Source organism: Drosophila sechellia, chromosome 2L (genome assembly GCF_004382195.2).
Source record: "Drosophila sechellia strain sech25 chromosome 2L, ASM438219v1, whole genome shotgun sequence".
NCBI classification, from domain to species: Eukaryota; Metazoa; Arthropoda; class Insecta; order Diptera; family Drosophilidae; genus Drosophila; species Drosophila sechellia.
In genome coordinates this window covers 1790348-1800730 of record NC_045949.1, presented here as the reverse complement: position 1 = coordinate 1800730, position 10383 = coordinate 1790348, and positions in this window count along the sequence as shown.

Here is a 10383-nt window from a genome sequence, read left to right as displayed (position 1 = left end):
ATCCTCATCGATGAAATCGCACGTGACCCAATGCCATAGATTTTTCATCCCCCCGATTTCCCTAACTTCGCTGGGAAAACAAAGGAGTCGGGAAAATGTCAACAAACACAAGCGGAAAAATCGTGAGCTGGAAGAGAGAAAAAGAATGGAAAATGTTCTCAAGTCGATTCGCCAAGTGAATATTTTGTGTCGCTTTCGCATTTTGCATGCGTATTTTCCAATCCCACTGACAATATGCCAAGGGTGGGAAAGAGATGGGGATGGCGGAGGAAAAGAGACGGGGACACACATGTTAGCTTTTCCAAATTCTCTCCTCACGTAGCCGTAAACCATTTTGAGCCAAAAAAATGGAAAAAGCGATAGAAGGACCGACACCGAGACCACGGCGAACTACAAATTTTGCATTGGAGATGAGAAATGCCAGGACCACGCCCCCCTCAGGCCTTTCACCGCCTTCCACCCGATGAGAAAGGCCTTTCTCCAGACTGAGGCGACTTTATTATGGCAATTCTTCCCTGAGGGAAAGGAGAACAGAGGGTGAATTGAGATGCACGCGACATTTCAACAAAATTAAAAGAGGGAAAAATGCTGAAAATGTCCTTCAGAAAATGCGAAAAGGAAGAGGAACCATCGAGCTTGCCAATTTAATTCGTTTCTGAATTCCAAATCCAGTTTGCTGGCTTTTGGCCAAAATAATTTACAATATTTACTGGGGTAAACAGAGAAGGAGGTAAAGGAAAATCTCGGCCAAGCAGAAGTGGGTCATCAGAGATGATGGGAGGGGGTGTTTATACTCGTCTTATAAATATAAACATGAAATTAATATGGGATATGGAAACATTCAAATGCAAATGCCAATACGAAGTCATGTGAACTATGAGCAAAACAACATGAGAGAGATGTCAATTTGGGAATGAGTTTCGGACCAATGCTTAAAGGTTTTCCTTGGACTTTTAGAACCATAAGATGTGGTCTACACCTGCCTGCCATTTGAGTTTATTTAAAAACTTTTATCCCAACTACAGTCAATGGAATGCTAGAGAAGCCAATGAAAAAACTTCCTTGTATCTCAAAAGATGCCCGACTTTGAAAACTTCTGCCCTGAGTTCCTGCTCCCTATCCACCTGAGCATATTGCCACAACCGGAGGCAGTTCCTCTGCCATATTTGGAGATTCCCCAAGTTATTGGAGGAGATCCAGAGGAAGTGGAAGTGAGCCACATAATTCCTGGACCACTGACAATTTCAAACTTGCACCGCGAAATTACGCGGACTGATGAGCAAAGTTGGCTCACAGAGACATTCAAGATTCTCCGCTGGCATTCACATTCAGAGAGATGAGAAATTACCCTCAGGGAAACGGAGAGAGATGGACAGCACGGGAGTGAAAGAGACGTATTCTCTAGATGCTCAAGTATCGTGTAAATGGAAACAATTTTTGGTGAAGTGAGCAGCATACTTTGAATACCTGCCACATTACAACATTATGCACTGACAAAAAAGAATGAGATGATATTACATATACGTATAATTTCTTTATGCTTACTAAAAACGCTTTATTGCAGATGCAGAATGCAAGATTCCATTTCTAACCATTTTCAATTACTTTCTATGCTTTAATTTTTCTCACTGTAAAGCACTCATTTCCGGTTTGTGGTAAATGTGGCTCGCATTATTTAAATTTTCATTCTTTCAAATTTATTTCATCACGCCTCATAATTTAATACATTTTCGGTGGGATTCCCCTCTCTTTTTTTCCCCTCTCTCCTTCGCATTTTTTGTTGTTTATATGTGTGTGTGTGTTATAATGTGTGTTACTTTCCTCTTTGCGGAAATTGTTGCTTCCTTTTCTGTGGTTTTTTTGGTGCTTTCAAATAATTTGGTGGCTGAAAGTAAGTCATGGGAAACAAGGGGATTTCCCTGTCTCTCTTCCACTGCACACATTACCACTGTCTCTCTCCCCAAGGACACCCCTCTCTTTCTGCCCACTTCGGCTTACAAAAGCAATTACGATGGGTGCTACACTGACTGGGGTTTTAAGTGGGTCCGCTTCCCACTTTCTCTCAGAAAACGGGAATCTCAAAGTCAAGGGATTGACAGCTGCCGCCCTTTTGACACTTTTCCCGCCCTTCTGATGCTTCAATGTGTCAAAGCAAAGGGAAAATCACTGCAGGTCCCACGGAAGTTATCCTCGCCAGAATTGTGGCCAACTGTAAGTTGGGAAAGGGGGAGGCTAAGTCTCGCTAATGCAAACAATGGAAAACTTGGGCTATACCCCTCAAGCTACACTCATTCACTCTGCTTGCATTTCATAATTAAACAGAAATGGTAGGTTCTAATGGTGAAATTTCCACAAATCAGTTGCCAGGAAAAACTGTGACACAACCTCAAATCCTAGCGAAGAAAAGGTGAAAACGAAATGAAATGGAGGGGGATAAAATTAATGACGACATTGTTTCGTTTATCGCGAACTTTTCCTTATTTTCTCCCATGCTATGTCTCATTGTCACAAGGTCTTCTTTTTGTCTTGTCTGAAAATGAGGAAAAGCGATACAAATCATCACAACTGACCCAGAATCAAAAGAAAACTGAACTCGGATCTGAGCAGCTTAGAGAAGAATAAAAGAAACGCTTTGAAAATTCTGAGAAATTTATTCCGATGGCTAAAAATAGATTTTCGTTGAAAATGCTAAAAGTAAACATTTTCAATTTGAAGAATGGAGTACTTAAAGTAAACATAGAACTTAATTCCAAAAATAACCTTTTTTGTGAGGCTGTAAATATTTAGCAGGAAAAATATTTATTTACATATAACTGAAAGAAGGATGAAAAACTTTGAACAACAGTTTAACTAAAAGTTGCTAATTTTTTGCGGCAAGCCCAAGGAGGAAACTTTCTGTAAAGGATGAGCAGAAATATGAAATACAATTACCAAATTAGTTTACATGACTCGAGAAACAATTAAAAAGTTAGCAAAGTTTGAGGCTAAGCAAACAAATGTAGAGGCAACTAAAAATCAGAATACATGAGATTTTTGGCTCCGCAAAGTTTGCCAATAAATCGAAATGTTGTTAGACAAACTAATCCTGAATTCCTTGATCCCCGTTGGTTGCTCAGATGTTTCAATCGAATATTCGTTTTGCCCTGCGGATTCATGGATTCGTGGAACCACAAAGGTTTGCTTGTTGTGCAGTTTTCCTCGTGGCTTTTCCTTTGTTTGGCAAGCGAATTTCATAGAGAAATACATTCGACAAATGCGTAGTGTTCTCTTCTGCTTATCTGTTGATTCATGTTCTTCTTTATACGAAAAGCGTTGAGCAATGTTATTCGAGAAACAGAGTTGGAAACAGAGGAACAGAAAAGTTTTCCTGCCACACAAATCAATTAAAAGTTCGCCCCAGGCTCAGGCAAAACTCTTCAATCTTCCATCTTCACCAGACTTTAAAGGGAATCTCATTCGTCGGGGGAAGGATATGCATCAATGAATCAGGATGTTATTCAAGCATCCTCCAAATTGAACATTGATTGATAGGAGGATTATATTCGCCCATCTTTTTCCCTATATTATTCCCAGATAAACACTTCTAATTGATATTTAAATTGGGACTTTTGTTTGCAGCAAATCGAAGTCTAAGCCGAATAAATTTAAAGTTGGGTACTGCAAGGATTATCTCCCCAGCGAGTCGTTGACATGAATAATAAGAATTTCGACCACGGACTCAGGACTGTCTGCAGACTAAGGCCTAAGAACTACTGACCTCCCAAACTGATGTCCTCGCACGGATGTTGGTCTCGAAATTATGGCAGCAGAGAGGATAGAATGGCAGAAGAGAGCGAAAGCTGCTCCACAGATTTATCTATAAGATAAACCCGACTGAAGAGCGGATGTTCCTGGCATCATGTTGACAATGTCTGGCAACATTTGTCGAGCGAGCATCCTTCGTCCTTTGGCTCTCCCTTATATTGATTTCTTGCTCTGTTTTGGCTTCGATTTGAGGTTGAAGGCGGTACAAAGAGGCAAGGAATGGGTGGCAGATGGATTTCTGGGTCAATTGCTTTCTGGTTGCTTATTTCACCATCTGTTCCTGTTTGTTGGTGGCGCTTTTTGGGGATTCCACTCACAAAACCACAGGCATCAACTTGAAACGAGGTACCCATATGCCACCCTCTTCTCAGTTCACACACTTTAAACCAATTACGAACTTGGCACAGGCGACAAACACTTAATTGGTTTAAAGGCCTTGACTCAAAGTTTTCACTGGCAATTTGTGATGGCTGCGCACTTTCAACGAGTCCTGTTGAAATGCCACGCCCACTTGAATCCGGGACCCACAAATTTATTTGTTTTGGCTTGCAGTGAGGGAAAATGGACGAAATTCTGCGGACAAAGCCAAAAAGAAATGAGCGGATGCAGGTCAAAGTGCAGTGGATGCCCCGCTTCGACCTTCGGGTCCCTCCTCCTTTCGCCTGATTATCGGAACCCCCTTTTTGTGATAGATGATGCCGCCTGCTTCTGTTCCTGGCAACCTTTTAAAATTCCGCTCACGCAGGACAGGACGCTTGGATATTAGGCTACGTTCCATTGCTCCTGCTTCTGGCTTCGTCCTTCAGCAACGAGTTGCGGTTGCAATGGGCGGAGAGATAGTGTTCAATAGGGGAAAACGGGTGGGAAAACACGGTGCAGCTGCAATTTGGGGCCTCGGTTCGGCTGAAAATGTCAGCAATTACATTATTGCCCGCATTTCGGACTCAAAGTAGGTAAAAGGTGGGGGCTTAGGCAAAAAGGCATGGGGATAAAGGGGCGTGGCCGTGCAACTCAGTTCATCTGATTGAATAGCATTTTTCCATGTTACTTTCTAAAGTTCCGATGAGCACACAAAGTATTTTCCAAGGACTTTCTGGCATTTTTTGAGATCTGATGAAAGGCACGAAATGGGGATAAAATGCGAGCGAGCTAAACCGAATTGCCTAAGCTTTTCACGCTTGGCAGGTGAATTACAAGATTTCCACATGCGATTGAAAAATCGCTTACAATTCGAACTAAGTGAATAACTTTTCTCCGTATTCACTTTCATTTTAGAATGTTAAATTTTCAGCAATTTGATGGTTCCCCTTTGTCCTGTGCAGCTTAATGTTCCATTACTCAGACGCAGTGTTGACCACACCAGTCCGTCTAACTTGTCTTTTTCAACCGACTGGGGAAATGCTTTTGGTCCCGTTTTCAGAATTTCTAATGAGAATTCTCCGAGATGAGTTCGGACATGGTTTTCCTGCTCTTTTAGAACGGTCAAGGTTGCTCTCTGACCTTGAACTTACACATGAAGACACTCGAATGAAAGCCGCGATGAGAAGCATCAGCATTTGCTTTCCCCTTCTCTTTCAAATGAGAGTACTTCGCCATGGGGAAATCCCTCGACCTCCTATTCCCTTCTCCAATAAATTTCCTGGCTTTGTTTTCCATTTCGGTGTTTCCTTTGGCCTATAAATGCAAATGAAAACACTCGGATAAAGTGGAAAATTCTTGTGTTATTCTACCCACCTTAAGCCAGGCAAATAAAGATTTTCCATCTCTTCGCGAACTTTCCTGACCCCAATGCATCACTAGTTGCGGTTCTTCTCCTCGCTTAAATGGAGATGAGCACCTGCCTCCATCCTCATCTTGGGGTCACATCAATTTGAATGTTTCGCCTTGTTTGAGATGCTAATGCTGCGGAGAACACGAATATCTCAGTTGTCGGGAAATAGAGAGGTTAACCTAAAGGGGAAAGAGGGAAAGTCAAGTTGCAACCGCCCGAGTCACGTCCTCTGTTCCCATGCCCTTGCCTCGATTGTGCGACAGTTGAGCACTCGAAATGGGTAGAAGGTGTTGCATGATTTATGGATGGATGAAGATGCAGGGAGTCCCTCAAGGCGAAGTAGATGCACTAGCTGTTTATGTTCCAGGTGGTTAATATCCTGCGAGCAGGGAAACAACTCGAACAATGGGAACTGGGAAGTGGGATAGCACATGCACATAGAAGACACCCGTACCTGCTCCATTCCTCCATTGAACCACATCCCGCAACTCCAGGCTATAGAATACAGGGATCTACGATAGAGACATCTGCCACTTCACCCGATTCATTCCCACATTGTTCAGTGAACGCCCATTGAGGCATGCATAAAATATGTTACAAGGCAACCGACCATGCCCACTTCACTGAAAGGGGCGGTGGAGTCCGGGAGATGCCAGCCTGCCATCGATAAATTCGTTAAAATCTTCGCTTCATTCAATTAAAAGGGAAAACAAAATAAACGGAAAACACGTCACCAGAAATGAAGGAAATTTAAGTGGGGAAGAGTAAGGATATGTAAAGTGAGATGTCATCCGTGGGGGAAATCAGAAAGGATATTTCCGAATCGATCTGAACTGACATTATGAAGAAATAAAAGTTTCGATTCACTCAGGTTTAAAGGATAATGTGAACAGAATCAACAGTTGCGGTGAATTCGTCCTTGGAGTAAGGAAACCATTTTCATAATTTTTGGCTGAATGATAGTTGAAAGCACTTAAATAAGTATATTAAAACTTATTGATGGTAAGAGACAGTCTTAGTTAATACCCTTTTATATTTAAATTTCTAGCAATCTGAACAAATGAAAGGTGTTTTCGTATTCGCAAAAGGCGAAAACCTAATGATTACGCAAATTAAATACACCCAGTTCCCTGGTTGTTTTAATACTCAACGGAGAAGATGAAATTCCATTTCGGCCTCCGTTTTCAGTTGCAAATGTGTGAAGGGGTTCCTCATTAGTTTTGTATGACTACGCAAATGAGGGGAACTCAGTATGGAGTTTGGCTGCGAATTCGGGATGGCAAGTCATGTGAGGTAATGATAAACACTCTCGTTAAGGATGTGTGGAAAGGGAGAAGGAAAGGAACTAAGCCAAAGCGGATGCTCAGATAACGGACAACCAAAACCAGGAAGTGGGAGTTGTTGCAAATGGTAGCGGAAATGGGAAAATGGGAAGTGCAAAAGACACCATCCATTTTCAGTTGCTCACTGAATAATTGCGCACTTTAATTGAAAATTAAATGCATTTTCCTTTTCCGGGAAACAACTCATCCGAAAAAATCATTTGCAGTGAATATTATGACAGGGTTGAAATAAAATTATACAAAGTGAAAAATGGTTGAGAGCTGTGCACTTTTGGACAAACCAAATAACAGCTAATGAGGCATTGAAATGTCAAAGAAAATGAAATGCAAATCCCTGGAAAATTTAAACAAAGCCAACGTTGGAAATCAGAACATTCAAATGCTGTGCTCCAATGGTTTAAAAACAAACTGTAAATTAAAAATATGATATTTTTTAAAAGTAATTTAAAGTACTGGAAAACTCTGTCCAAAAATTCACTGCCAAATGAGGCTAGGAAAATGGGAAAAAGGCCAGAAAAGCAAGCAAAGCAAATGAAAAGAACATGGAAAACTGGCGCAATTTGTTGCAAAAACAAAGAAAGTTTCGCTTGTCGAAAAGGAAATGCAACAAAGTAAAGGATGGGAAATGCGGCAGGGGAAGATATTTAAATCCTTTTCCCTCTGAGTTTTCTCTTCCTGAGAAGAAACTGCAATCAGCCACTCCCACAATTCTCGCTCCGCCCATTTTGATGACGCTTGATAACCACCCACAGAAAAATAGAAAAATGTCAACTCTTTTTCAGTTGTGTTGAAGGAAAAAAGGGGAAAATTTGGTCGATAAAGGGGGATTACAAATGGGGAAAGCCACGGAGGACTGAGGACACTTGCTGCTTGCATTTGTGTTGTTTACAGCTGGTGAGTGACTTTTATCGCCTCCCATTCGGATTTGCATTTTCAGAGCAACTGAAGAGCACCTAATTGAAAGTAGGGCGAATCGGAAACACAAATCATGGATTATACAAAATGTAAGGAATAGAAAAAGTGACTACGAAGATGCCAAGCAGATCGATTCATTGCGCAGCTTCCAGTTCAAAAAGTCCTTTCCCATGTGAAAGGATTCTCCACTGCGTTACTTTTCCACAGCCTCATTTCATTCTCGCCACATTGGAGCTCTGAATGTTCGAGCATAAAACTAAGTTCTCCCTTTCAGGATCTCTCCCGGCCCCTTTCCTATATGGCATATCCCCCTAACTTCACATCCTGTGCCTTCCTGAATCCTTTCATTTCGTATTTAGCCAAAGGGAAACGCAACAGAAAGGAAAATGCGGCTAGACAAGAGCCTGAAAGCAAGAAAAGGACCACAACTGGGAAGAGAAAGAGAATGTAGAGTAAAGATGGTTAGAGAGGGGGAATAGAGGGGGACAGCAGTCAACATTTGCTGACTTAGCTGCAATTATGGCAGATATTTTTATGAACTTGATGTCAGCACATACTCATACTGAGACACATCCTCCGACACATGACACACACACTCACACACTTAAACATTGCTAAAGGAGAGTAGATAGGGACATTACGACTTCTGAATGGAGTAAAGCTGCGAGGAAAATACCAAACAAACGGTGCATAGAAAATGAAGATGAAAACGCCAGCTGGAAAATCATCCGCAAGAGTTTATGAAGATGTTGCAGTGCTCAGATAAGTCATGTTATACTTAACCTAAAAAAACAATAACTCTATCTATTAAAAATATTTTAATTTTTATGGAAAAAAAACAGAGTTTTTTCTATTTATAGTACTAAAAACGTAATAGATTATTTCCTGGCTGCTTTGTAAGGCACGTATCATAATTAATTTCTATTTGTTGTTCATTTTAAAGGTGGCACTTTTAACTGAAAAACGTGTCCATGGCGAAAAACCGCACAAATTCCGCAAGAGGACAGCAAAAAGCACAGGTTAATTGTTCAAATATTTTCCGAGCACACATGCAAGGCCCTTTGACCCCGCACCACCCTCGGCAAACCATTTCTGAAACAATGCAAGTAGATCAGAACCCTGCTTTCACCAAAAACGCACTCCCAAATAATTTACATGCAAACATTTTCATTGTTAGTTTTTATGGAGGGAACTAAGGGAAAATGGAAACTCTACTTCTTTATTGCAGTTTATTTCGAGGCTCGATAAGAATCATCAACAATTCATTTTCGGTTTCATTTGCATTTCCCACTTCGCAAATTTATTCCTTTTAAAGAGTCCTGCGAGGAGAACGATGAAATTCCCGTCGTAAAATTAAATTTCTCGCAATTAATTCCGATTCCCTTCCGCCTTGCGGAAAAGCTCGCTGGAATTTTTATCGCTGACCCGGAATGACCTTCGCATCGATTTTATCGCCTCCCACTTCCCACCCTCCCTCATTTTATTTTCTTTTAATTTGTTTATCTTTGTTGGAGATGTTCCTTGAAGTTGATTTTATGCTCCAGCTGACTTTGTCTCATTTCGCCCCTTTTCCTGTCGCCTTTTAATTGTCTTTAAATTATTGGGGAGAGTGCCAGGGAAGCTTCGATTTCTGTTTATCTTTAGCAATTTCCACAACAATTGGATCGCAATTTTCCTCGAAATTTATTGCTCCGGAAATTAAAGAAAGTTTACGAAGGAAAACGCCTTCAGGGGCTTTTAGTATATCTAAAAAAGAAAAAATTTTTAACTTGAAAAGAGCTTACGTTTGGTCAATAGAATTTTTATACGATTTCAAACTGAAGGCTCAAGTGTGTATGATAAATGGACATAAATATCTTTAATCCATTTTTTAACCTACCTAAGATCTTCATTGCATTTTAGCCCAGAGATCATAAAATTAAAAAGCTTTGCAGAAGAACTTTTCCCGCAAAAGTATTTTCTATTTTGTCGCTTCACTTTCATTGCTGATTTTTATCACGGGGCACATTGAAAATTTACGAGTTTTCACAGCGCATAAATTCTGCGCCGTTTGCCAATTTTTATTATCTGCAAAATACTTTATGCGCATCTGAGGAATACACGGGAATAGGGAGCATCTAATGGATACGTGAACCCAAATTGAGACACTTTGCATAGACCAAAGCAATCATCATCCCCTTGAACGAAGTCGGGAAACTTCGGTAGGAAAAAAGCTCGGAAAATGAGCAAGAAATAATGATAAAAGGTGAAAAATGCACTTTGCGGAAGGAAAACAGAAAATGCTAAGCGTAACTTATTATAAAGCGAGAAAGGGAAAAGGGGAATGGGAAAAGAAAACTTTCTGCTGAAGCTTCAGCTGCATGTGTTGCATACTTTGTGGCGCTCCAAAGAAAGCATGAGAAATAGGCAAGGGTGGAACTAATTTTTAATGCCTCCCAGTGGAAAGGAAAAATAGGAAAAGTTTCTTCCTCCGATTGCGACGCAAAATATTGTCACTTTGTATCCTTACAGCAGGGATCATCAATCGCGGCTCTCTTTTTCTGAGTCACC